This window comes from Delphinus delphis, chromosome 2 (assembly GCF_949987515.2).
Source record: "Delphinus delphis chromosome 2, mDelDel1.2, whole genome shotgun sequence".
Lineage (NCBI taxonomy): Eukaryota > Metazoa > Chordata > Mammalia > Artiodactyla > Delphinidae > Delphinus > Delphinus delphis.
Window position 1 is genome coordinate 100405853 of NC_082684.1, and position 27148 is coordinate 100433000.

A 27148-nucleotide genomic window follows, 5' to 3' on the forward strand; every position below is an offset into this window, starting at 1 on the left:
GGAGTGCAGGGGGGTATAAAGTGTCAAGTTTGCGAGATGAATCAGTTCTAGAGAGATGCCACACAGCACAGCGCCTAGTTAACAGTAAGGGATGCTATGTTTCTAAAAAAAAATTTTAAGAAGGTAGATCTCATGTGAAGTGTTTTTACTACAAAACAAACAAAAAAACAAAGGGATACAAGGAAACCTTCGGACACAATGGGTATGTTTATTGCCTAGATTGTGGTGATGGTCACACAAGTGGATACATCTGTCCAAACTCAGCAAGATGTATACATGAATGACGTGTAGGTTTTTGGTAGACCGGTTATACCTCGATAAAGCTGGGGGAGAAAAAAGAAGTCCTGAGCATTTCAATGAAGAGAGGAATGCAGAACTGCCTGTAAAATGGTCAGCCCAGGAAGTCAGCAATTACAGCGAGTTAGAGGATTATTAGCCAATGCAAAGGAGCAAGACAGCCCTGCCAGAGGGACACGGGAGCAGTGAGGCTGTGTGGAGCACACACGTGATGTAAGCAGTTCTTTGCAGGAAACCACCTTTAGCAGGAAGCCCCTTTCCTTGTCACTTTAGCAGAGCTACACTGTCACTAACCTTAAACCAGGCACCCCCAGGCTCTACTCATCTCCGGCCCAAGCACACCTTTCAAATCTTTTGATCACACAATACCTTGCCTAACTTGTCAGTTCTTTCCGTAGATCAAAGACGTAGAAATGAAGAATAAGGAATTAACAGATGACCAGATCTCTTCCCTAGCTTCCCCTTCAGTAACCACGTGAACAAACTGTGTGAACAAGTTGGCATCTAAAGAAAGATCACGAGGACTGACAAGCCTGCACACGGCAGGGAGGGCGACAAGTCTGACCCTCCCATCTCCATGATTAACCGAGATTACTTCCCCTTTTTCCTCTTTAAAAACTTTCGTGGCCAAGCAGAATCTTCGGAGGTGGTTTCTGGGGGACACTGAGTCCACCATCTCCCCAGATTGCCGGCATTCTGATTAAAGACAACTTTTTTTTTCTACCAACATTTGTGAGTCTGATTTTGTAAGCGGAGAGCAGTAGGACTCCATTCAACTACACTGAGGTGTTCAACAGAACCTCTTCTTTTATCAACTTTTCAAACACAAGAGAAGCAGGGGTAGAGAGCAAGCTCACCAACAGCCATGAACACACTGTTCAGGCTTGAAAACCTTAACACCTTCTTCTTATTATTATTGGCCCACTTTTTTCAATTATGTTGTTTTTTCCTTATTGATCTGAAAGAGTCCTTTTTTTTTTTTGGGCGTTACGTGGGCCTCTCACTGTTGTGGCCTCTCCCGTTGCAGAGCACAGGCTCTGGACGCGCAGGCTCAGCGGCCATGGCTCACGGGCCCAGCCGCTCCGCAACACGTGGGATCCTCCCGGACCGGGGCACGAACCCATGTCCCCTGCATCGGCAGGGGGACTCTCAACCACTGCGCTACCAGGGAAGCCCTGAAAGAGTTCTTTATACAGACAGAATACCAATCTCTTACCGAGAATGCATCACAGATATTTATTCCAGCTAGTAGTTTGCTTTCAACTTTAGTGCCCCTTCTCTTAAGGAAGTTGCCAATATTAATGGTCTTTTATGATATGTCTGTGCGCAAGTGTATGTCTTACCTTTTCCTACCTCAAGGGCATACAGAAAATCTCTTCTATGTATTTTAACATCATGCCCTTCATTTACGTCTTGAGTCCTACTGGCATTGACCTGTGTGTATGCTGTGAGGTAGGGATCTCATTTGCTCTTTTCCCATGTGGACAACCGCTGTCCTGCATCCTTTCCCACCTGGTCAATAACACACCTCTGCCATCACCTGGGTTCCCAGACAGGTAAGCATCTTTTACAAGGCTCACTACCCTGTCCACCCATCCGATTCTGTCTCTCCTACTAAGATATCACAAACCTTAACTGTCACTTTCCATCAGGAACCCCACTCCCCCACTCTTACAGCAGCTCCACTTCGTGTTTTATTTTAATGTCTGGTGACTGGGAATGTCTCTGTCTTTCTTAGGATCTTATGTTTTAGGACCATTCTTGGCCAGATTTTACACAGCACTGGCATGTGTTTGTACCTGGGCAAGGGCATGCTGCCATCCTAAGAGCCAGCCATTTTCACAAATGCAACATCTTCTAACTTCATGTATTTTCTGAGACTTGCCCATGATTTAAACACAGCTTATTAATCTTTCCAACCTTCCTTCAGGATGATCCCTGAATTTCTATAATTATGACTCACGCGTTTTACAGATCAAGGGCCTGGTGGATAGATATCATAGCAATAGTGAGGCCTAGAATTTAATTCTCCCAGGGGGAAAAAACTAGAACACAGCCCCCAAATTTTACTATGAGTGGAAGCATATTCACAAAGTTATCCTGTGGAAGGACAGCAGGCACACTCTGAGGATTAGTATTCTGAAGTTACAGAACGGTTCCCTTGTGGTAGAAAAATAAATATACCCAGGTCTCTACTCTCTGAAGATCTCTCCTCCCAGAGATTCATTCTGGCAAAACTGTCAGTTAAAAATATCCATCTCATTGCCACTTTTCTCTCACAGAAGAAATATGCTTTTCTGCAGAGAACCCTGATGAGTATATTCACTTAAATGACGGTCCCGCCACACTGCAGATGGGTGAGTGCAACTGGCAAGAGAGCTTGGCCTCTCATCATTTGCAGCTGATTTTGATACTCTAATGATATTTTGGGATGCATAAATATTCCACTAGGTCTTTTTTGGGCTCAGAAGAAGGAAATACCTTATACCCTAGAGGCACAAACAGAACTGCCCCATGGTATCCATCAGAATGCAATGACAATTCCAATTTCGTTAAGAAAATCCTCAAGAAGCCAATTTCATGGTGGAAAGTCCCTAGAAAGCAGATGGAGTGTGGTGGCTGCTAGACCCTGGGCTCCCAGGAGGCCAGAATTTCACTGCCATTTGTGAGACTACTTCTCCATCAGTAACACCTCTGTTAGGGAACCGATGACCAAAGCCTCCCACCTTGGCCAGGAACGATGATAACCGCTTGCCTGAGTTGTCTCACAACAGGAGGTGCCGATAAAGAACACGGTGCTGCCACGGAAAACTAAAGGGAGAATTCGGGAGTGGCTGAAAGGAAGCAGGAGACGCCAGCCCATAATATGTCCTGACAACCTCCCAGAAACCCTCGCGCTGGAATCCATCTTGGCTGAGAGATGCACGCACCACCAGGAAGGACCCTGAGTCAGAGCGATTGGCCAGAGACAAGCCGGAAACTAACCCCATCACCATAAACCCGAGACTGCGAGCCACGTGGAGAGCAGTCCTCCTGGGTTCCCTTACCCTCTGCTCTCTGCCCGGGCGCCCCTTCCCAATAAAGTCTCCTGCTTTGTCAGCACGTGTGTCTCCTCGGACAGTTCATCTGCGAGTGTTAGACAAGAGCCCACTCTTGGGCCCCGGAAGGGGTCACCCTTCCTGCAACACCTTCACAAGCTATCCCTACTGTCAATTATAATAAAAATCTCCTCCCCTTCCAGAATCCCCCAAAATTCTTTAGCATTTTCGCAGCGGAGGGCGGTTGACGCATCTACTCTATTTAAGGCTGAAGTATGTTTACAACTCTAAGTGGAAAATCAAACCGGAAGGAAAAGGCTTTGCTGAGAGCACAAAAGTAAATTCACACGCTTTGAAGACTGACAGCTGAGGAAATGTTCAGAAAAATACTCATTGATTCCTATGCCCAAACCCATTAAAAATCATACAACTCCTCTGAGGTTTCACCCTCCGCTGCCTTGGAGGGGGGCTGATTGTTCTATGTCCCTTAAATGCCTTGTGGCTGTGCCCCACTCGCACACTCTCAAAGCTGAGATGGGGGAGGGGGCAGGGCACAACCATTAAAAGAATGACAGAGCCGTGGAGGACATAACATAAACCAGTTAGAACCGACTAGGCCCAAGATGGCAGAAGGTTCGACTTCTGGTGGACCTTGGGCCTCGTCATATGCTCATTGTAATACGCTAGTTAAATGACACATCCACAGGTGCCATGAAAGTTCTGAGGCCGACCATAAAAGGCCGAAAAGTGGGTGGTGGTCTGATTCCTGGAAATCACTGCCCCTTCTTTTCCCACTCATTAGCTATGAAATTACCCAGCCCATAAAAACTAATCACCCCATATTTCAGGGCCTCTCACCTTCTGAGATGAACCACACTCTGTCTATGGGGTGTGTATCTCTCTAAATAAACCCGCTTTCCCACTTAGTTCCCAGGGCAGAGCCCTCTTGCCTGTCTGCTTGTAGCCTTCACAAGCGTCCTACATTAATAAGTATACTTCTTACCTATCACTTTGCCTCTTGCTGAAGTCTTTCTGCATCGAGACACAAAGAACCTGAGTCTCCTTAAGTCCTGAGACCAGGTGTGCAGTTTCAGCTGGGAAATTGTGGGTTCAAGGCCCACCCGAGGTGTGACTGGGTTCAAGTCCCAATCTGAGGTGTGAGGTTTCAAAGCCACCATGGAATCCATCTAGGACATTTGGGACAAGAACGCTCCCCAATTTGACGTGAGGGAATTCCTGCCCAAGCACAACACGGTGATTAGCACCGCAGATGCAGGGTAGATGCTGGATTAGCGAGTGGAATAAATGAAGCTGCCTTGCTTTACAAAACAATGATCTCTCAGCAGCTCCAAGTAGCGGAGGCCTGTGTTCTTCTGCTACCCCAGGGGCAAAACGATGGCTTTGAACCACTGTCTAGACACTCCAGTATCCCATCTCCACTGGTGGTCGTCGTCATCCTCAGAATTCACACAGAGCTTCCCCGTTGGGGAATGCAGTTTCCCTCTCCTTTGGTTGTCCCAAAGCCACCCTACACACGACACTCTGGACGGCTGCCCAGCGCTGCTCCATGCGACTAGCAAATGCTCCTTCCCACTGTGGATGAAAAATGTTGCCTGCAGTATGAGCAAACAAAGGATGCTGCGGCCATCAAGCCATCGGCCATTACCATAGCCCCAACTGTGAGCCCTGAGGGAACTCAGGATGAGAAAACACAGGATACTGGCCCCAGAGAGCTGAGGTGCACATCAAAGGAATGATTTCAGTGAGCCCAGACTCTTGCATCTTCTCATACATAGAAAAGCACTAAATTCCTTAACTTGACATATCTGGTTTTCTTTGGTTAAGAGTAATCTTTTGATGTTCCGACTACATGATTTTGTTGCAAAAACTTCTATATGTCCTGGCTCCCCCTCCCTTGCCTCTTCAGGGCCGTCACTTAGAGCTACCTGAGATGCTGTGCCTGGGCTTGAAGTCCTCAGAAAGTCCACCAAATGAAACGTAATTCTTAACCTTTAGGTTGTGCTTTTTTTTTTTTTCAGTCGACACCATGAATGCATAAGAACCCATGGAATCCACCAGAACCTGGGACCTGCTCTGGTCATCATGCTCACCATGCCTGGCTCGGCCTCCTAACCCCTAATGACGTTCTCTTCTTCAGACATACTCCAACCCATACACCAGCTTCCCTGCTACCCAGCCACCAGCGTGTCTTTGGCCCCAGAAGAAGAGGCCAGCACCTTCAGCCCAGAACCCATATCCTACAAACCTCCGCTGTACCAGGTGCTTGCCTGGCACCTGGCCTACAGACCTGTGCAAATCTGCCCGTACAGGCCCTCCAGGGCAAGAGGAAGGCAAGAGCCCACCGTGGGTCAGTGGGATGAGGGCCACAGGACAGCTTCACCCACAGGGTGGCAGTGACTCGGGGCCGCCCCTCACCCCTGGTAAGCTTAAGAGAGCTCTTTGTGGGCTTCTCTGGTGGCGCAGTGGTTAAGAAGCCACCTGCCAATGCAGGAGACATGGGTTCAAGCCCGGGTCTGGGAAGATCCCACGTGCCACGGAGCAACTAAGGCCATGTGCCACAACTACTGAGCCTGTGCTCTAGAGCTCACGAGCCACAACTACTGAGCCTGTGTGCCACAACTACTAAGCCCATGCGCCTGGAGCCCATGCTCCGCAAAAAGAAAAGCCACCGCAATGAGAAGCCTGCGCACCACAACAAAGAGTAGCCCCCGCTCGCCCCAACTAGAGAAAAGCCCGTGCGCAGCAATGAAGACCCAATGCAGCCAAAAATAAATAAATAAATAAATAAATTATTTTAAAAAAAGAGTGCTCTTTGTAATCAGAGTTAAAGTCTCCTACTCGGCATCCTGGCATTTCAAAATGGTGGACTTCTCGTAGACCAATAATAGAGGAAGGTTTCAAACAGTATGCATTGTTGGTGATGTGTATTTACTTTCAATCTGAACAGGAATCTGGTGGGAGTTACACAAATAAATGATGGAATCCATTGAAAGCAGCACTTTTGCCCCTTTCCTGTTTACCCATTTCTGTCCCCCTCAAACATCTAATTATAGAAATGAGATCACGAAGCAATTGAAACTAACTCCTGACTTAGGCTCTCCTGAATGTGTACCATGCCTTGCCTAACCTGTCGATTTTTTCCTAGATAGAAAGAAGTAAGAATGAAGAATGAAGTAGTTAAAGAATGACTAGCTGGGACCTCCCTTGCAGGCCAGTGGTTAAGACTTCCCCTTCCAATGCAGGGGGTGCAGGTTTCGTCCCTGGTCAGGCAGCTAAGATCCCACATGCCTCACAGCCAAAAAAACAAAACATAAAACAGAAGCTATATTGTAACAAATTCAATGAAGACTTTAAAAATGGTCCACATCAAAAAGATCTTTTTAAAAAAAAGAAGAACCAGCCCTCTACCCCCGCAGTAGCCCTGCAGGCAGATCACGTGGGCAAGGCAACATCTGAAGAGTCGCCAGACCACACACAATGGAGAACGATGCAGAATGCAACCTCTTGCCTCGATGATTCACTAAGATTCTTTCCCCCATTTTTCCCTTTAAAAATTGTCCTGGCTGATTAGAATCTTCGGAGTTGGTCTCTGGACGTGAGTCCACGATCTCCTCAGATCGCACCTTTCCTTTCTACTGACACTTGCCTCCCGAATGACTGGCTTTTGAGTGGTGAGCACCCGAACCGGAGTTTGGTAACACCATGAGGACTGTGGTTTACAGAAGCATAGTATAATGAGGAGGGGATGTCGTGTGTGCACTGGGGAGCCTGGGGGAGGCATCACTTCCGGGCAACTGAGAAATAAAATACATATTTATGGCAAGACCAGAAAAATCTAAACAAAACATCTTCTCTGCCCTGTGGCCTCCTCTCTCCCCTCACTGTGCACTGTGTGTCTGCACTGTGCATCGACCAAACCTCCCCCATCACAGAAATACCTGCTCAAGCAGGAAAGGCAACACTCCCCTAGCATCAATGGGACAAGGCCTTAAAAGATAACACTCTTCTTGATCTCGTAAGGGGTCACAATGACGCTTAGATCCGGATCATGTAAACTGTCAATAAGAAGTCATTTGATGTGTAGCCCTCCGTCTCAAGAAACTTATATAACTATGCCTTGACTGCCAACGGACAGAACAGTTCTCAGAGCTTTCTGAGATGCGCTTCCTGGGTTATAATCCTCAAATTGGGCTTGAATAAAATTTTCCATTTTTTTCTTAGAATGACTGATTAATTTTTCGTGGACACAACGTAAGTGCCCAGCAGTGGGCCCAGGGCTCAACGGCCCTTGACTGTGAATCAGACCCCAGCTTCAGATGCTCTGTGCTCAGATTAGTACTGATTATACAGACCCAGCTCCCCAGGAGGTAAAGAACTAGGACAGCTGCCCAGCCCCACGCGCAGGGCAGCGTCCCTCCAGTAAGACAGCCCCGTTTCACACACGTCAGAAGCAAAACCTCACGCCATGCAAGGTTACCTCTTATTTCTTACCGAAAACTAGCGGTTTGGTAAGGTCCCGAAAACCCTCCTGATGATGAAATCTTTCTGGAATAAAACAGAAGAAGAGAGAGGAATTTACTTTGGTTTCAGGAATGATAAGGGTGCTCCTATAGAGCATAGAAATTTAAATGAGTGAGAGGCTTTGAATACCTGGGAAAGTGAACCGATTGTAATTCTAATGAGATGATCAGAAATCACGCCGAAACAAATACTTAAAATGTTTCTTTAGCCATTCATCACACGATTATTGCCTTCACATTGTGTTGGACAAATAAAGCGATGGCTCATGTATCACTCTGGCTGCAGAGACTCTCAGCATTTCAATGAAGCGCCTCAAAGCCCTCATGAATATGTATTTTCCCACAACAAAGCTTGACCCCGCTAGTTGGCAGAACCGGTATTCTGGGACACTTTCAGAAGAGGTGGGTGTGCGTGTGGGGACTGCAGGGGGATGAAAAGAGATTAAAGGAGACAGAGAGGAGGCAGACCACCTCTCGTTTCCTCTGCCCAGGTTCCCAGCCCACCCTTCCTCCTGGGGGGTGCAGTTTTATAAAGAGAACAGAAAAGAGGACATTGGGTTTCACAGTCCCCTTGAACAGAGGATGCTTTGCAAACTCGGGCTGGAGAGGAAAGCCAGAGTCAAGGGCATCAGGATGGCAAGAGTCATGGGTTGGATCAGGAATTCATGGCGGGGCAGGAGAAGCCCCAGTCCGTCCCTCTGCAGGGACGGGGAGCCCGGGGTAGTGCAAGAGGACGGGGTTTCCGGGTCTGAAATATCACATCCAAATTCCTTTCCTCCCTCCAATATGGCTGAAGACAGGATAAGTGATAAAGGAATTTCTTGGTTCCTTTCAAAACCATGGCAATGGCCGCGTCCCCCCCCCCGCCAACCCCACCGTCATCCCATCTGCTGGGAATGGAAGAACTGGGAGCATTTCATGAACAGCTGTGCTGGTCGGGTCGGAAAGTCCACCTTCAATCTGGCCCTGGGGTCTGAAGTCATAGGGGATGGCGTCATTCTTCGGGGAAGACAACAGGGTCTTGCTAGCGGCACTGGCAGCCAACGGCTTCAACTTCATCACAAAGGTCCACTCTGGACTCGGTGTTGTCACTTTTCTAAGGGAGCCCGACAGCCGCTCTCATTTCCCTGGACAGACATTCCTAGCAGTGGGGTTTAATGAGGAAATTTGGGAGCCACCCAAAACTGGCCCGGGGCAGATGCCTCAGGTCCATATATAAGGGGAAAATGATGCTCTGACCCTTAGAAGGCCGCAGACGCTTCCATTCTGATCAAGCCACAGCACCGTAACCTGCTTGGCTCTACTCAGGGGGAGCTGGATGTTTGCATCGCTGTTCAATTTCTTTCCACGGGTACGTGCTTCTGCTGCCTCTCAAATCCCTTCATGGCGTCCGCCTCGGCTCCATCATGTGTAAAATGTGGACAGTGGGAACCACCTTAAAGGAGGATGGGAAGGTGAAACCCCACCTCTAGAACACTGCCTGGGGTCACCAGAATCTACAGCCTGCCCCTTCTTCCGCCAAACCCCACCACCACAGCGCCTCCAGGAGGCTGGCGCTCATACTAAATGTCACATCCAGTGGCAAGAACCCTTCCCTGGGCAGCGGGGCATTGGGAGGGCGGGCTCAATTCCTCACTCTGTCCCAGATTCGCTCTGTGACCTCAAGCAGGTCGCTCAGAAAGGTCACTGTCCTGCCTGGGCACCCCCCACCCCAGCTCTGACCAGTAGTGACCAAGAAGGACAGCAGGGAGGGGCCTGGAAGCCTCCAGCACAGGCTGGAGTCCTCCGCACTTGTCCCTCCCTCCCTCCTGGCCCTCCAGCCACCACCACCCCCACCACCGCGGGCCGTGGAGGGGCCCATCCACCCAGAAGTCCAGCACCTCCCACCCCTCCAGGCCCAGAAGCACCTGGGGGACCCCGGAGCTGGTCTGCAGGCTTCCCTGCCACCCCACTGTCTTCGAGCCGCTCAAAAGGACAGTGTCGTCCACCTGGAGCCTGAACATCCCCGCCTGCTCCCCGCGGGTTCCCAACCAAGGTGTGCAACCATCAAAGCACTCTGGAAGGACAACCAGCGGCACCCGGCGCCTTACGTAAGGCTCTTCCACCAGCAGAAAACAGGCCCACATCTTAGCTCAATTTAGAATCGGTTTTTAAGTGTCTATTAATAGGCTACACGCGAGCACCCGTTGTGGATGGCGGGGAGTCAGGGCTCCGGGCTCCCGTCCACCGCTATTCATTAGCATTCTTTTCATGTCTGTCTTCTCTCATTTTCCCAGCAGCATTTTAGCTCAACAGCAAGGTCACCTACCACTTGGACCCAGTGCCACTTTTCATTTTCTCTAAAGAAAAATATGAATTTTCTTTTCCCTCAGCGGTGCCCTCTCCCCCGCTCTGGGGACCCCTGGCTTGCACTGTCTACAGCAGGGCTGTGTTTTTTGATGACCTGCAACTCCAGATAGATGGTTCATCTCAAAGACAAGTCCAACGAAGTCGTGAGTGGGGAGATCCAGGAAGTCCTTGTGGGGGTCCGCTGTCGCCTCCCTGGTTGGCTCTGAGTCCACCCGCCACCTGGCCAGGCACAGCCGGGAGGCCCACGCCGTCAAGAGGCCAGGATGAACCTGGAGATTCAAATACGGTTTGGAACATTCAGGCTCTTCTCAGCCATGTGTGGCCCAGTCACTCCTCTTTGTACCAAACACACGTCCCGGGTCTCTTCCTACCCCCTCTGGGGGCAGCCATGGCCAGGTCACCTCCTCTGTCCCTCTCGCCACTTGTGACTAGACAGAAATCCAAGAGGCTGATCTTCTGGTAACTCACAGCCACTCCTTGAATAATCCCTCATCAACCTCCAGGCTGGAAATTAAGCACACAGGTCTCTCCCCACAAGATTAGAACAAGCCACTGTCTAAGTTGTTGGTCCATTCACAGGTAGGTTGGTTGGTTTTTAGGCTACCCTGCAGCCCAACTTCCCTGGTGAGACAGGAAACAGGAAGTCCCAGGAGCCCAGGAGACTCCGTCTGCCCCACATGCTGACAACTGGATTCTCCAGGGTCCAGGGCCCCCAGCCCTCAGAACGAGTGCAGAACGAAAGGCAGGCCCTGGCCCTGGGCGCTGACCCCACAGCTGAATCCAGGCACAGAGAACACTTCCACGAAGAGCCTTTCAGCTGCCCGACTTCAAACACCACCAGGTTCGGTTCTCCTGCGAATACTGTTGCTGAGGCAGCTGGTGTTCGGCTCCGGGAGAAATTCATTTTCTCACAGGATGCCACCTCCACTGCCACTGGAGGGGCCCCGTTATTCCACATGCACATTTCTGGCAATAAATTGGATCTATGATCAAATAGAGCCTTTGAAGTGCTACGTTTCCAGACACTCGGGAGATAAACAGAAATTCCAAATATTCCTTAGAGTGTATGGTTTACAGCTTTGCTGATGAAGGTACTCAGCGCCTTTGATGTTATGGCAGGGGAATCAGTGGGAAGTCCCAGATTCAGAAATATCCTTGAGGCTCCACGGTGGCCCAGGGGGTTTGGGAAAGGGGACCAGGAAAATGGCAATGGCCCCAGACAAGCCAGATCACAGGGCCCCTCACCCAGAGCAGGAGATGTTGCCCAGGGAGCCCAGGAAGGGGCAGTGCTGGTGGGAGAGGGCTCAGAACCAATCTTCATAAGCACTTTCTCACAAAGTTAAGGCAACATCCACAGCTTCACGGACTCCCAGACCTGGGAGCTGTCCTGAGGGGCACCTGGGTTCAAGGAGCAGGGGACAGAGGTCACTTGTCCACAGCAGAGGCGGAAAGTCTGCCTGCAGATGGTGCGCTGACCTCTCGGTCTTACAGAGCGGCCGGGGGCACACACAGCACAACCACCATCCCACTGTCCAAAATCAGATTTCTTCCTCCAGCTGACCCGAGAGCTACGGCTGAATTTCCTTGAGTTAAATGGGCAATGCTGGCCTTTGTAAGGGGCTGGCCCCTGGGCACACAGGTGTGGGGATACCTGGGAAGCTGTGGTGTAGAACAGGTATGATCTGATGAGCAGCAATATCCCAGGTTCCATGAAGCACTTCCTGATGGAAGATGGGGCCCCACTGAGCAGAAGCCCTCAGCGGGGGCTGGGAGGGGTGTGTGCAGAGCACCACGGCCATGGTCAGGGTGCATCAAAGGCAGACATCATCAGCACATCACAGCCAGCTCAGATGTGGCTCCTGCTGGTCCTAGCCTGGTGGCTGCAGCCAGCACTGAGAACCAGGCATCTGTGGGACTATCGCAAGGGAAAGCTTGGAAGGAGGGTTCATGCTTGCACGGTCTTCTCAGCCCAGCCCGGGTGGACACGGGACTCGCCTGCACAGGCTGCCTCGCAGCGGGGACAGTCAGTTGGCAAAGGAGCATCTGGCAGGTAAGCCGCTACTCGAGGTGGCTTGTGGGACCTGGCTCTGCAGCTCAGCCAAGCTGCCCCAGGGGATGCAGTAAGGTGGCCCAGTGTCCCCTCAGGTGTGGCTGGGACCACAGGATGGAATTGCGGAGGTGGCGCGGATGCTCCCCCAGGTTGGGATATATGTGCTTTATTGTGGGGCCGGGGTGGGGGCAGGGGGTCTGCTGCTTCCTGAGGGGACACACAGGGACAATGTCAGATGGGTATAGCAGGGTCATAACAGGGCGTGGAAAGAACTGGGGCCCCAAGAACCGGCCACAGACCAGTGACCATGGGGAAACAGGGGCTGAACTCAGGGAGGGGCTCCAGGTCCTCAGAGCCCGATGGATGTGGACGACGCAGCCCAGATCATGGTAAGAAAGGGGCTCGGTGTTGGGAGACAGTGATGGTAAAGTTGAGATGCTCCACTGATGGGCACCAATGGGCTGTTTATAAGTAAAAATCTTAAATTCTAAATAACGGAGTGCCCCAGCAAGGAAAGCCCTCAAATGCTAATAACTCCACTTATAAATACCTGCCTGTATTATTTCGCTCCTTCTGGGCAAGAAGTTGTGTCTTTAGAATCAAAAGTTCAAACCTTCAGATTCTCATTTGTGCAAATGTTTGGGGCACAGACTGGCTTTCAAATCCAACTTCAAAGGTCTCAAAAAGCAATTGTTTTGTTTGAGAAGGTGGCTTCTAAACACGCTCTTAAAATACTGAATTAAGGGGCTTCCCTGGTGGCGCAGTGGTTGAGAGTCCGCCTGCCAATGCAGGGGACACGGGTTCGGGCCCTGATCCAGGAAGATCCCACATGCCGCGGAGCGGCTGGGCCCGTGAGCCATGGCCGCTGAGCCTGCGCGTCTCCGCAACGGGAGAGGCCACAACAGTGAGAGGCCCGCGTACCGCAAAAAAAAAAAAAAAAAAAAAATACTGAATTAAGGATAACATACAAATCGTTACCATTAAAATGGTCAAAACCCTCCATTCTTGGAAGTTTAGCTTTCCAAGTCTGGAGGCGACGGGCCACTGGGGATGCTAACCTTCTGCCCCCAGTTTCCTCACTTCCTGCTCCAGATTCCAATAGGGAGACTTTCTCTGTGATTAGTTTACTGAGTAAGGACTCCTCTTTCAAGGGGGTCTTTGCTCCCCTTATGGGGCCTGTGAGGCCACCCTGAAGGCAGAGCTGGCAACAGAGATGTGGGGTAGCTCCATCTGTTTCAAAGCCCAGAAATTTGCTATAACCCAAACCAGCTATAATGTGCAATATCTCTAATTTACTTTTTCCATGTTTGTTTTTATTTTTATTTATTTTGGGGGGCTGCATCGGGTCTTAGTTGAGGGATCTTTCATTGTGGTGCCTGGGCTTCTCTCTATGTGAGGCACCAGGGATCAGTAGTTGTGGTGCACGGGCTTAGTTGCCCCATGGCATGTGGGATCCTAGTTCCCCAACCAGGGATTGAACCGGCGTCCCCTGCATTGGAAGGTGTGTTCTTAACCACTGGACCACCAGGGAAGTCCCTCCATGTTTGCTTTTATGTAAAATCCTCTGGGGTTCTACTAAATAAACCTGGGAGCTCCTTACACAGTGTTGAGCTAATTAACATTGGGGCTGAATCAATGAAAGGTGTCCTGACTCAACTGGGCCTTAATCCTCCATAAACTTGACCTTGAGCAGCAGATGGTGACCTGAGGACAGAAGCACGGTTCCCCCTGATCTTTGTGGCAGGGGTGTTTACAGTGCAATCCTGACACGTTTCTCCAGTGGTTCTTGATATTAAACCAGTCTTGTGTTCTGGCCTCCTTCCCTGGCTTTGTGGAAGGGAAGGACAGTGCGACACTAAGGTATAAAAAACCAGAACTCAGTGCCAAGGCTGAAAGCGATCCACCAGGTCTGCAAAGACGCCAGGAGGGAAGCGGGGGTCGAGATGAACCCTCCCAGCCTGGGTCTGTCTGGCTCTCCTCATTATTATTCCTTCCTAAGCAAGTGAGGCTTCTATTTTTGCTGCAAGGCGCCGGATGCCTTCCAATCCCCCTGCCATCTCCTGGAGAGAGGCTGGGATTTCGTTTTCTATTCAGGCAGCTCAGGGATGCTGAAGGGAGGGTCATCCAGGAGACTGGGAGCCAGAGAGAAGCACTGCCTGCCAATCGTATCAAAAGAGGACGCAGTGCTCTGGACAGCTCTGGGCAAAATGACAGGGCAGGCACGCAGTCTGGGGGGCCACTCAGGGCCTGGTGCAGTAAAGGTTATTCAGTCCATCCTGTGCTCGCCATGACAGGCACTCATGCTTCACAGGTGAGAACTTTTAATCCTCCCAGCACCACTGCAAGGTAGTGAGGGTGGTCATCATCCCCATTTTACAGATGGGGAAACAGGCTCATATAAGGTATTGAGGCCACACAGGAAGTGGTAGGGCTGGGATTTAATCCTGCCACTTGCCCCCAAGTCCATGCTCTTAGCTCCCACATTATGCTGGTAGGAAGAAATGGGGAAAGATATTTGTAATATGTAAACCAAATGAAGGATCATTAAGAAATCAATAAGAAAATCAAAAATTGAGCAAAAGGCATGAACTAGTAATTCACAGAATAATAAATACATAAAATAAATATATATATATATGAAAAGATGTTCAACCTCACTGGCAGACAGAGAAATGCAAACTAAGACCCCTTATAGACACGCTTCCCCCACCAAACATTAAAAACATCTGACAAGGGCTTCCCTGGTGGCTCAGTGGTTAAGAATCCGCCTGCCAATGCAGGGGACATGAGTTCGAGCCCTGGTCCAGGAAGATCCCACATGCCGCGGAGCAACTAAGCCCGTGCGCCACAACTACTGAGCCTGCGCTCTAGAGCCCCTGCTCCGCAACAAGAGAAGCCACCGCAATGAGAAACCCGCGCATGGCAACGAAGAGTAGCCCCGGCCCTCTACAACTAGAGAAAGGCCACACACACCAATGAAGATCCAATGCAGCCAAAAATAAATAAATTTTTTTAAAAAAGAAAAGCATTAAAAATATATATATCTTAAAAAAAAAACATCTGACAATACCAAGTGTTGTCACTGCATAGGACAAGGGGGACTCACACACGCAGCTGGCAGGAGTGCTCATCAGGAGACCCACTCTGGAAAACAAATTTAGCTGCTTTGAGAAAATTTGAAGACTCGTGTACTCTCTCCTGCAACAATTCCCATCCTTGCTAAATATTCTAGACAAATCTGGCTCATGGTCACACAGAGACACACTGCATATTCCTAACAGCCTTGTCTTAACAGCAAGAAACTGGGGAGCCCCTAAACAGACAGATTACATCACATTCCTACAATGAGCCCCACAGCAGCGAAAAGGTCTGAATGACAGCTACACATTTGCCTATGGATGAATCTCACAAACATAAGGTGAAGCAAAAAGGCAAGCTACAGAAAAAACACACAATTAGATATCATTTACATCATGCTTCAAGACATGCAAAAATCACAGGCGCAGCAGGTACGCTGACAAACGCAGTGAGTGTGAACATCGAACTCTCACAGCAGGGACCTCTGTGTGGGAGACAAGGGGGTGCCGGCAGGGAGGGGCTCTAGCTGTGTTAGTCATTGTGATGGTTTCAAACATGTCCACAGACTCTTGGACATTCCCCTCAAAAGGTGGAGCCTACCTCTCCTTTCCCTAAGTGTGGGCTGGACTTAGTAACTTGCCTCTAGTGAACAGACCACGAAAGGCATATGCTATTCTTAGATCACTCACTCTGAGGAAAGCTGGCCACCATGCCGTGAGGACACCCAAGCAGTACCATGGAGAGGTCCACACGGCTGAGAACTGAGGCCTCCTGCCAACAGCCATGTGGATCCTCCAAGCCCCCGATGACTGCAGCCCCAGCCCCACATCTTGAGCCTGAGCCCAGGGAGCTGACCCTGGGGTCTGAGCTGCTCCCAGATCCCTGACCCACAGACTCTATGTAGAAGATAATAAATGTTTATTGTTTTACACCACTTACACTTTGGCATAAATGGTTTCACAGAAATAGATAACCAATACAGTAATACTCTCCACCTTAAGCAGGTGGTGGGTACACAGGTGTTCATCACATGATTCTTTTTACCTTTTTGTATGCTGAATATCTTATGACAAAAATTTAATGCAAAAGACTTGAATTAACTCACACTGATTAATAATCGCAAATGGTGGATCGTAAAAGGCAGGAACCCGCGATAGGCACGCACTTCATCCTTTTGGGTGACTGAGGAATGACCTCCCTCCTGGGGACATAAAGAACTTAGAAAAGCCCCAACGAAGTGGTGGAGAGTCATGGGAAGTTGTGACTGGGTAGGGCAGGAGGGGGCCGAAGGATGTGCTCTATTAACATATTAAAATAGGGAGACTTTGGGACTTCCCTGGCGGCCCAGCGGTTAAGACTCTGCACTTCCACTGCAGAGGGCACGGGTTTGATCCCTGGTTGGGGAACTAAGATCCTGCATGCCACTCCGTGTGGCCAAAACAAAAAAAAAAAAAAAAAAAATAGGGAGACTTTTTCAGGCTAAGAGAGTATGTGCCTGAGCCCAAGAGGCAGGCAGCAGATCCCCGGGTGGGTCTTGTGGGGGTGAGGAGGGGTGGCAGCACTCAGGGTGGCCCACCCCCTTACCTGTTCTCCCTAGCCTCGCGGCAGGGCTGCCCAGAAGCCGGGATCTGGTCATCAACACGTCCCTCCCTCTCCTGCAGGTCCCAGAGAGCAGAAGGACGCTTCACTCCTGAGAAGCAGTTGGGCTGGTCAGAGTCAACTGGTCCAGTTAAAGCAGCCACACCAGTCACACCCAGCAGACCCATTCTGCCAGTCCTGAAGGACCACCACAGCACGACGCAAGACCACTTACTTTAAATTCTCATACTTAAGGGCTTAAGTCCAAAATCTCACACGGGCTCTTTTCCTCAATTTACTCATTCCAAGAACTACGTCCAAATCCATTTTAAGTGAAACAACCACTTTTCTTGCCATAAAGCGACAGCTGAAGCAACAGTAATGCCTCAGATATTCCGAGCTTGCTTTCCTTTTGTAAAAACGCACTCAGACGAGGTGACAGAGGAGGGTAAGCCACTCCTTTAGTGTCTTTTTGACCCCGACTTGTCGGGAAAATGACCACTGAGAATTTGGATCATTTGTGTTTGTCTCATTATTCACGCTTTCCGGCTGGCACCCCGAGGACAAGAGGAGGAAAAAGACGTGATGAGAAATGCAAATGGTGGAGGGGACCGTGTGTGTTATCAGGGCCCTCTGACAGCACCAAAGGTGGTGCAGGTGAGGAAGAAGTCCCGCCCCCAGTGATGCTCCGCCCTCACCTTGAAGGGCGGGGCCCAGACAGCCATGCTCAGCTGCTGGGGACCAGGATGCCTGACTGTCTGTCTCCTCATCTCCCAGCCAGTCAGGACCCGGCTCAGACAAGAGCACAAAGGGCATGATGTCCCCAAACTTGCCTGCAGTGGCCACCTCGAGCTCAGCCCGAGACAGGTCCTGGAGAGCCGGGGCAGCAGGCAGCATGGAGCTGGACGGCACCCCCAGCAGCTCGCCCAGACCCAGAGACGGCGGAAGGCAGTGAGACCAAGACTGGACTTCGGCTCCCACCTCTCTGCCCATGAGCCGTGACCACAACCATTCCTCCATCACCCTGAACCTCGGGCTCTGCCTCAGAAACAGAGGAGACCCCCAGGATTCTGGGGGTCCCCCAGTCCCTCCACAGCTTTCAGGACAATGGTGGACCCTCCTTTGGAGGAAATCAAGGCAGAGGGGCCAAGTCGGGGGGCTGAGGGTGGATGCTAGCTCAGGATTCACAGCTCTGTTTCCTCAGATGTGAAATGGGTATAATAACATTCTCCTGTAAACTGATGTCATGGGATTGAGACAGGCTGGGACTTGGGACCCTCTGCTGCAGTGCTTGCACCTGGACACACCTCTCCGCAAGCAAACAAAATACAAAGAAACTATATGGGACTGAAAATAACTACGTGCATGCGCAGTTGGGGCAAATTCTGGACAAAAAGATACAAAGAGACCAAAAATCCCAACTGCCACTCTTGAAGGGCTGGAGCAAAACTAGGGTGTTGGGAGCAAAAGCCAGGTACTGCGCATGCCCCCTGCACACAACACCATCTAAGGAGCGGACAGAACACCTAAGCTGCCCCTCTGGCCTGACCCCTGGACACACCCCTACCCTCACCCCATATAAGGAACAAGCAAGGGAACCTGTTGTTTGTTCCCGCTCCCCGCTGCTGCAGCAGGGGCCCCAATAAAGCCTTGCCTGAATTTCTTGTCTGGTCTCTTATCAATTTCTATGGATTAAGGAAGCCAAGAACCCTGGTCGGTAACAGGATGGCCCTGTGGCTTCAGTGAGGTGTCCACAGGTACTAAGGGAGACACACATGGCTCTTGTTATAAAGCCACCAGAGCCTGCTGCCCTGCAGCTACCTCTCCCCAGCACTCATCGCCCCAAGAAGTGCTTGTTCGTCAGCCTCTGGGAGCCCCTCAGAGGGCGGACTCCACACCCAGGGCCTCATCGACAGCACCTGGCTCACAGGAAGGGTTCTTACTCCCGGATTCCAGAATCCCCTGGCTTGTCCCTTTGTACCCACAGCAGCCAGCCCTAGTCCGCCGGGAGCTTCCTCACCTCATCATGAGGGTCTGGATGCCCTTCGAGGATGCTGCATGTTCAAGAGGGAGATTGTAAGTCCAAAGGGAGGCAGGTTCCTGGGGCCAGCCAGCACCACTTATACCCCATTAAGTGGACCCCATTAAACTACTCTGAAACCCCTTCCTACACATTCCCCAGGCCCACACTCTCCCGAATCATGAGTGTTCCAGGAGAAGACAGGATTCTACCTTGAGGGTCATGCAGGGGCACCTCTACCTGGTGGATAAAGGGGCTGAGCTGTGCAGAGCTGTCCCCGGGCCTCTCCGGCCCATCCTGGGAGCGATGTGGTGTGTGGTGGTTCCTGATGAGGAAAATCGTAAATATTCTAGGGCAGGACAATCAAACTAAGACAGAAAGAAAATAAAAAAACAAACGACATGCCCCCTTTGTGGCAGGCCTTTCCCAATGTGCAACGTGCATCTATCCGTACATGAAACAGTAAGCAGACCTCCTCAAAGCAGGAGGATGAAATCAACCTTTGAGAAAAGTTGGCCTCTTCCTTTAGATGCCAGCATTGTAATATTGTAACTGTACGATTAATATACTTCTTTTTCATCTCATACAAGGGTACAAGGGGTCACATGGACCAAAGGCTTGTCTGTACATGCATAATTGAAAAATAAAACAACTTTGTTGAATCATATGCACAATGCTAACCTGTCAGTATGATACATAATTTCTTTGTCTCAAAAATGTATATAAAACTGTGTCTCTAACTCCTGATCACTGGAGTTCTCAGAGCTTCTGAGAATCTGTTTCCCGGTTTATAATCCTCAATTTGGCTTGAATAAAATTCTCTTTTCTTTCGTCTTAGCGTGATTCTTATCGGATTTTTCACTGACACCCCCTCACATGCTGCGGGGGGATGGGTCAGGGAGGTGACACCCCTCCTGGAGGCCACCTGTTTACTACACCACACAAGTTGGGGGCTTCCACATCCCACACCAGCCTCCAGGAGAAAAGTGAAAGCCAGGTTTGGGTTTTTTAAAGTATGCTAACAGAGATGCTAGAAGATAACGTACTGGCAAAAGCTGACAAGAAACTAAATTGCCACGTCAGGCCCCCAAACTGTATGTTAAGAACAGGATCCTAGCAGCGTCATCCAGGCCAGTGACTCACCACACACACCACCAATACACAGCCTCTCATCTGGAAAAGGAGGACAAGGAAATGAATTTCACTCTCAAAGTAGGGCCGGACTCAGGCAAGGGTCACCCTGCGTATCCCTCCCCACACATGCCTGTGAAACACACAGGGAGAGGGTAGCGGGGCTGGAATTGCAAGCCGAAGTGTTTACACCTGCCAAACCTCAGGCTTCTTGGGGTAATCCAAGCCCCCCAAAAGAGGGAGACGTTGTTGCTGCAGGGTCTGCTCTCCAGTGAATCCCACAGCCGGGCTGCGATGACTTCCTGTTTCCCCAAGGTACTCCCCTCCCTGATACACCTGTGACTTTGTACGTGCCAGGACCTTAACCCAAGTGCCAGGCTGCCTTTGGTGTTAAAGATGTATTTCATGAGAGCTTTCACTTTTCCACAGAGGTTATTCCAACCTGGCATCATCACCAAAGCTGGCCGATTACTGAGGTCTCTAATTACACTTCCGGATGCCAGAGCAGGCTGGATGCCAGCCCCGCAGGCAGGCGTGCGACGCTCCCGCTAGGCCCAGGGAGGCAGCTGCTCTCAGGACATCATCAGTGTGTCCTTCGGGTGGTCATGGTTGTCAAAGGCCTCTTTCCAGTCTTGCTTTATCATGACAATCTGCTGTTTTGTTTAACTTTGTTTGGGTCCATCCTTATCAATTTCTTTTCCAATGACTAGACTTTAAATAAGACACAAGTACTTTGAGGACCAAATACAAACCCTCTACTGCCAAAGCAGAAATATACACAGTCAGAATATTCTTACTAAACCAGCCTTAGGATGAAGCGGATATAATAGAAGACAGGACTGAGAGAAGGAAATTGAACGCAGGAAAAAGAGGTCAAGCTACTAGATCAAGCCTTGCCTGAAACCATCCATCTGGACTTTTCAATTACACAAGAAAAGTTTATGTCAACATGGCACGGGTTTTCTGCTACCTCAGGTGTCTTAATAAATGAGGAAACTGAGGCCCGAGGAGATACCATGACTTTGTCAGCCCGGAGAGCAACAGAATGAAAGCTCTATTATGTTGCACTAAATCCTGCCTTGTGTCAAAATCCTAGGCTGTGCTCATTGTGGTTCACACAAAATCCTGAATTCTTTACAGTATGGAGGCAGGTCCACCATTCAAGCCTTACAACAATCATAATCTAGCAGGAATTAGATTTAACTCAATCAGATTTTTTTTTTTTTTTTAACTTCTCCAAAAGCAACAGGGCAAGCCTAAGTGGTCTGTGGAGATGCTACCCAATGTGAGGGCTAAAGGGCACAATTTACATCAAACACGTCTGCACCACCTCCCTCTCTCTGAAAGATAGCCCTGACCCCGGCTCACGTTTCGGTGTTTACGGAAAACCTCAAGGCGGCTTTCAGACAGAAATGTACTCTTTTTTTTTTTTTAATTTGATGTTTTTAAAATAGTAGTTGCTTTACAATGAAATGTTCTCTTCATTAGGCTCATACATAGGCACTGCTATGACTAGCAGGCTACAGGTGTGTTGGCTTGCCCTCTCCCTCCATCCCCTGCCCGCCCCCTCTTCCCCCCTCCCTCCCTCCCTCCCTTCCTTTCCTTTCTCAGCAAATCAGTTCTGAACTCCGCTGTCCACCTGTCTTACACCCGAGGATCTGAGGACCCAGAGGTAGGTGACCAGCTCAAAGTCACAGTCAGGGCCAAACCTGCAGGGTCAGAGGCCCCGGGTTCACTTCACCACGTGCTGAGACCCCCTCCCCCTGCCCTCCCCCGAGAGACTGTACCTCGCAGGGCACTACCTACTCGCACAGCCCTGGTGATACCAGCAATTCCAGACTCCCCCCCGGGACCTGAGGGACGTCAGGGAAGTGGGGCGTCCAGCTGCCCCCAGCCCCCCACAGGCCTCAGCAGGGCAGCACCCACACCGAGAGGAGTCCACACTTGGGACACACGTAGTGCTGGGCAGGGGGAGGCTGGCTCCGGACGGGTTTTCTGCTTCACAACTGCCCAAGAGGAGAAGCCCACCAGCAGCAATGCTGAACACTCCGGAAACCAACAAGAGTCACCCGGGCCTTGGGGAGCTGTGTCCCCCGTCGCAGAGCATCCCGCTTACACTCTGTCTCAGACCTGCCCCCACCCCGTCTGCACCCCGTGCCCCACTGGCCCATCCACGTGTCCAAACTGGCAGGTGGGGCCCGGCCCACCTCTGGCCGCATCCCTGCCCATCCCGCCACCCAAGCCCACCCCTCCCCCGCCTGCACGCCAGGTCCTCCTGGGTCACCCAGCACAGTGCCCCTCCTCCCAGGGCCCTGCAGCGCTGTGTGTGATTCCTCCAAACCCTGCCGTGAGTGGCACAAGGACAGGGTGCCCCCCCACACCGTGTCCTAGCTTCTCCCAGGCGAGGCCTCGGAAAGACGTTCACCCTGTTTCTAATAGGAAAAGGCCCCTCGCTTTCTTACTTGGCTGCGTCGGAAGGCGACGCGGCTGCTGGGGAGCAGAGGTGGTCTCCCGAGTGAAGAGCAAATATCTTACCACCCCCGGGACCCCCAAGACCCCCAGGAGCGAGGGTGAGGTCTGCCCCGCCCCCTCCTGCCTGCAGGGTACCTTGCGCCAGCCAGGACCCCAGATGCCGAGGCTGCATCACACCGCAGCCCGGCAGAGCCCTTGGGTGGCCCAGCGCCCTCAGAGGCCCAGCTGGGGGCGGGATGGGCGGGCCACCCCAGCAGAGCTCATGCCCGTCCACTCGTATCTGACGGACAGATGGACAGACCAACGACACAGGACCTGCTCCAAGAACTGACCCAGGGTAGCGAGGGGGGTCGTGCCTGAGACTGCCAAGTGGCAGCCTACGAAGGACACACGCCTGACGACACCCGGGATGGGGGGTCCCAGGGGACTTGAGAGAGAGAAACGGGGTTCCAGCTCAAGGTCAGAGTCCTCACAGCTTCCCCCCCACCCCCAGAGAAGCCAGGCTGCCCTGAGAAGGAACGGCTGGTGGTCCTTCAAAGCTAACTCCTGTAAGCCCCTCAGGGGCGGGAAGCACAGCACTTTGGTGGACGAACTGAATGGCTGGGAGGACCACGCCCTGGCCAGGTGGGCTAACTGCATCCCTCCTGGCCCGTGTCCACTTGCATCAAGTGGTCCAGTTTGGAGGCACTCATGGTGCTTTTTTCACAGTTGCAATGGCTTGTTAATGATATGTTACTCGTGGCCCTTTATGTCTTGACTGTTTTCACAGGCCTGCACGTTTTGTGACTCACTTCTATTTTCCTTACCTTGTATGGAGTCTAGGTTGGCTTGAATTTATACTTATTTCAGTTAGACTCTCTGGTTTGCCTGGACCAGCAACAGCAGGAGATTGGGGCAGGGGGCGCAGTACATAGGGTGGGATTTGTGTGGCTTTGCTCAGGGTCCTAGCTCAGCCCTGCCCTCTTCCCATTCTGCTCTGAAGTCTAACTTCTTCGCTAAGTCATAGAGATGTTCCTCCTCCACCCCTCCCCCCTTCTCTGGTCTTTCTCATTCTTACCCCGTGATGCTCTGTCCTTTCACTGAGATCCTTCCTCCAGCTAACCCCTCCTCCCTTTCACACCAGGCCTCCAGGGAACATTCTGCTCTCCCAGAAGCAGAACCTCTGATCCCACACGCTTTCCAAGCCCCTCTTTTTAACTCCCTCAATAGCCAATACTTGAGTTACTACATCTCAGACCTGTTCTCAGCATTTCCCCACTGAGGGCGGGGCGCCACCCCCCTGCCCCCCATATCGTATGAAGTTTTCTGAAAGCAGCCTTCCTGATGACTTAGAACCATAAGACATCAGGATGGTTTTGCAGGCTCTAAACGTGACAAGATGTAGTCCTGGACTTTATGACACAGAAAAAGCAAAGCGTGTTCCCAAGATGTAGTGGCCGTCGCCATAAGGGAGATCGGAAAATACATGTATCTGTGTATCGCTTTCAAAACCATCGGCACATGCGTTTGTAGTTGTTTTACGCCAGGCTGTGTAGCGTGTGTTGTATTATTTGGGTTTTACAGAATAATGGGGAGGGTTTAATATTATTCTGCCACGTAAAGGGAAACATAGGAAGAAACGGGAAGTGAAGCTGCCTGCTCTGAAAAAACAATTCAGCTTGAACAAGCGGTGAAGAGCGCTGCTGTGTTTCTGAGACTCAGGATTGACAAAGCCAGGCAAGCCGCTAGGAGCTTCCTCTGATCTCACCCCGCTTGAGAGATGCTGGCATTTCCTGGGCAGTCACCACACCCCAGATGGGCCAGGGGAGGAAGCGCTGTGCTCTCCCCAACTCTGGCTGAGACATCCAAGTGGGAACATTCCAGGAACTACGGGATGATTCAGACCTGAGCTCCTCATCCTGCCCTCACTTGGAATTTTGTAAGCTTTTGGTCCTTTCAATCTTCAGCCATGTTTAGTCTTTTCCTTCTGGTCACATGGGAAATCTACCCATCAGGCAGACTGGGAGAGTGAGTGAGCATGCAGGTGGGAAGGAAGCCCCCACAACACCGCCTGGTGACAGGGTGTCCACACGGCCACCCACTCCTTTAGCCAGTGGAGTCAGCTAGAACCAGGGTGGATGGGTCCCCAGATCCAATACGGCCTCTTCTTTGCTGTGGTGTCGAGAGCAGCCACTTGGATCAGAGCAGCGCTTCATACTGTCACATGCTGCTTCCCTTTCTCCCTTTTTTGCCCAAACCACACTCCTCTGTGATAGAAGTAGGGGAATGATACTGCCTCCCCCAGGACGCACTCCCGCCGGGAACTCATAGACAGCATCTCTTCCCTTCCAAATCCACCTTCTGGTGCTTGTTTGGATCTGAACTAGCAACTTGGCAGAACCACAGAAAAGAACAGATGTGCTCCGAGGGGTCAGGTGATCGGCAGCATGGTACCAAAAAAAACAGGCGGTAAGCAAGCCTCAAGGCAGAGCGTGGGGAGGGAAGCATGGTCAGCAGCAGGGTTTTGAAACCTCCCTGAATGCCCACCTAAAACAAACATAGCAACTATAGATTAAAACCCCAAACCCACAGACAACATTTACAACAAAACTAGGTGACAATGTTTCCCCACAAACCTGAAAACACAAGCAGGTAGGAATCGAGTACTAACAGTCTCAAGACCTGTGTGGTCTTGACATCTGCAAAAGAAACGGGAAGTAGCGGGGTGACCAGGAAACCTGACAACAGGAGAGCCCGGAAGAGCCACGACTGACGTTTGCGGGAAAGCCAGGTGGGGAGACCAGGATGGACTTTCTCTGCAGCAATAGTGGGATAAATCGTCTACAGTGGGGACCAAGGTGCTGTGACCTCTCTGAATTGGAACAAGGGCTCCCTTCCATGGTGAGGAAAACCACTGGGAGTGGCATCAAAATTTAGCAGGACAGAGATTACAGAGATGAAGGAGAGGGGAAGGCCAAGTACAAGCAGGGAAGGGAAACAGGGCTCAGGAAATCTCAGAAGGTCATATTTTTTTGTAGCACTACACATAAATAACAAAAGAGAAAGCTCTGTGCATATAGAAGAGCTGTCCTGAATCATGTCTCCTTCCAAAAGTTCAGGAAAACTAATTTCACACCAAAAAGATCAACAGAAAAACACTAACATCAAATACCATTATAAGAGACTATTGTAAGAAAAAAAAGAGACAGAGAGAGAGAGCGAGAGAGAGAGCAAGGAGCAAAATAACATTCCTCCAGACAATGAAAGCATGTCAAAAATGTATGCTCACAGAGAAGATAAAAATGTAATCTTTGTTCCAAATTGAACTAAAAGAAATTAAGAAAAGGCATGAAATAACACCATGACACAAAATTAGACATACTCAGAAATTAGACGATAGAACTCAGGAAAGAATTAGAGATGTTTTCATCAGAAATGAAGACAATTATTTCAGAGATTAAGATTAAACTAGAAGGAACCCAAGAGCAAATAAACAGAACAGATAATACCATAAAAAAATAGATGATCGGGGCTTCCCAGGCGGCGCAGTGGTTGAGAGTCCGCCTGCCGATGCAGGGGACACGGGTTCGTACCCCAGTCCGGGAAGATCCCACATGCCGCGGAGCGGCTGGGCCCGTAAGCCATGGCCGCTGAACTTGCGTGTGCAGAGCCTGTGCTCCACAACGGGAGAGGCCACAACAGTGAGAGGCCCGCGTACCGAAAAAAAAAAAAAAAAGATGATGAAGAAGAGGAAAGTGTTGAAAGCCAAAAATAAATAAAGAGGTAAAAGAGAAGTCTAGAGAAAGTGACAGTTACTGAAGGTAAGCAAAGAAGATCCAGGACATTGAAGAGTTCATAAAGAAGAAAACCAAAGCAAGGGGAAATAACAAAAACTTTAACTTAAGAAACTTTAAGTTACCTATTGAAAGAGCCCACCATGTACCTGAGAATACTGACCCAGAATGACCAGCATTAAGACATATTTTAGAGGCAGGATCAAGATGGCAGAGTAGGAAGATCTGAGCTTGCCCCCCCCACCATGAACACATCAAAACCACATCTACAGGGACTTCCCTGGTGGTCCAGTGGTTAAGACTCTATGCTCCCAATGCAGAGGGCCCAGGTTTGATCCCTGGTCAGGGAACTAGATCCCGCATGCGTGCCGCAACTAAAAGAGCCCACATGCCGCAACCAAAGACCCTGCATGCCACAACGAAGGTCCCGCACGCCACAACTAAGACCCGATGCAGCCAAATAAATAAATAAATATTTTTTAAAAATACAGCTATATATAGAGCAACTCTCTCTGAAGATTTACAGAACAGATCTTCTACAACCAAGGATATAAAGAAAGAGACACACAGAATCTGCATGGAGGGAGAAGAAGTGATCTCTTCAGGACCTATATCCCTGGTGGGCAACCAAGAAGAGGAGGGGATATCACAGGCTGGGAACCCTTCCTGGGGAGTGAGGGGTCACACCCCACATTCGGCATCCCAGCCCTGGGGTCTGGCATCAGGAAAACGATCCTCTCTGACTGGTTTAAAAACCCATAGGTCCTTCCAGAGAGCCACAGGAAACCGAGACTCTGCTCAAGGGCGCATGGAGAGACCTG

General features: G+C 50.5%; 1 protein-coding gene across 2 annotated transcripts in view; it reads right to left on the minus strand.

Annotated features, from left to right (window-relative positions):
• APBA2 (amyloid beta precursor protein binding family A member 2) overlaps positions 1-27148 on the minus strand; it is a 186272-nt gene that overhangs the window by 93196 nt on the left and 65928 nt on the right. For both annotated transcript variants that reach the window (XM_060005300.1, XM_060005301.1), the window contains exon 3: positions 7848-7901. The gene's annotated coding sequence lies outside the window, so the exon portion shown is untranslated. The remainder of the gene's footprint in view (positions 1-7847; positions 7902-27148) is intronic.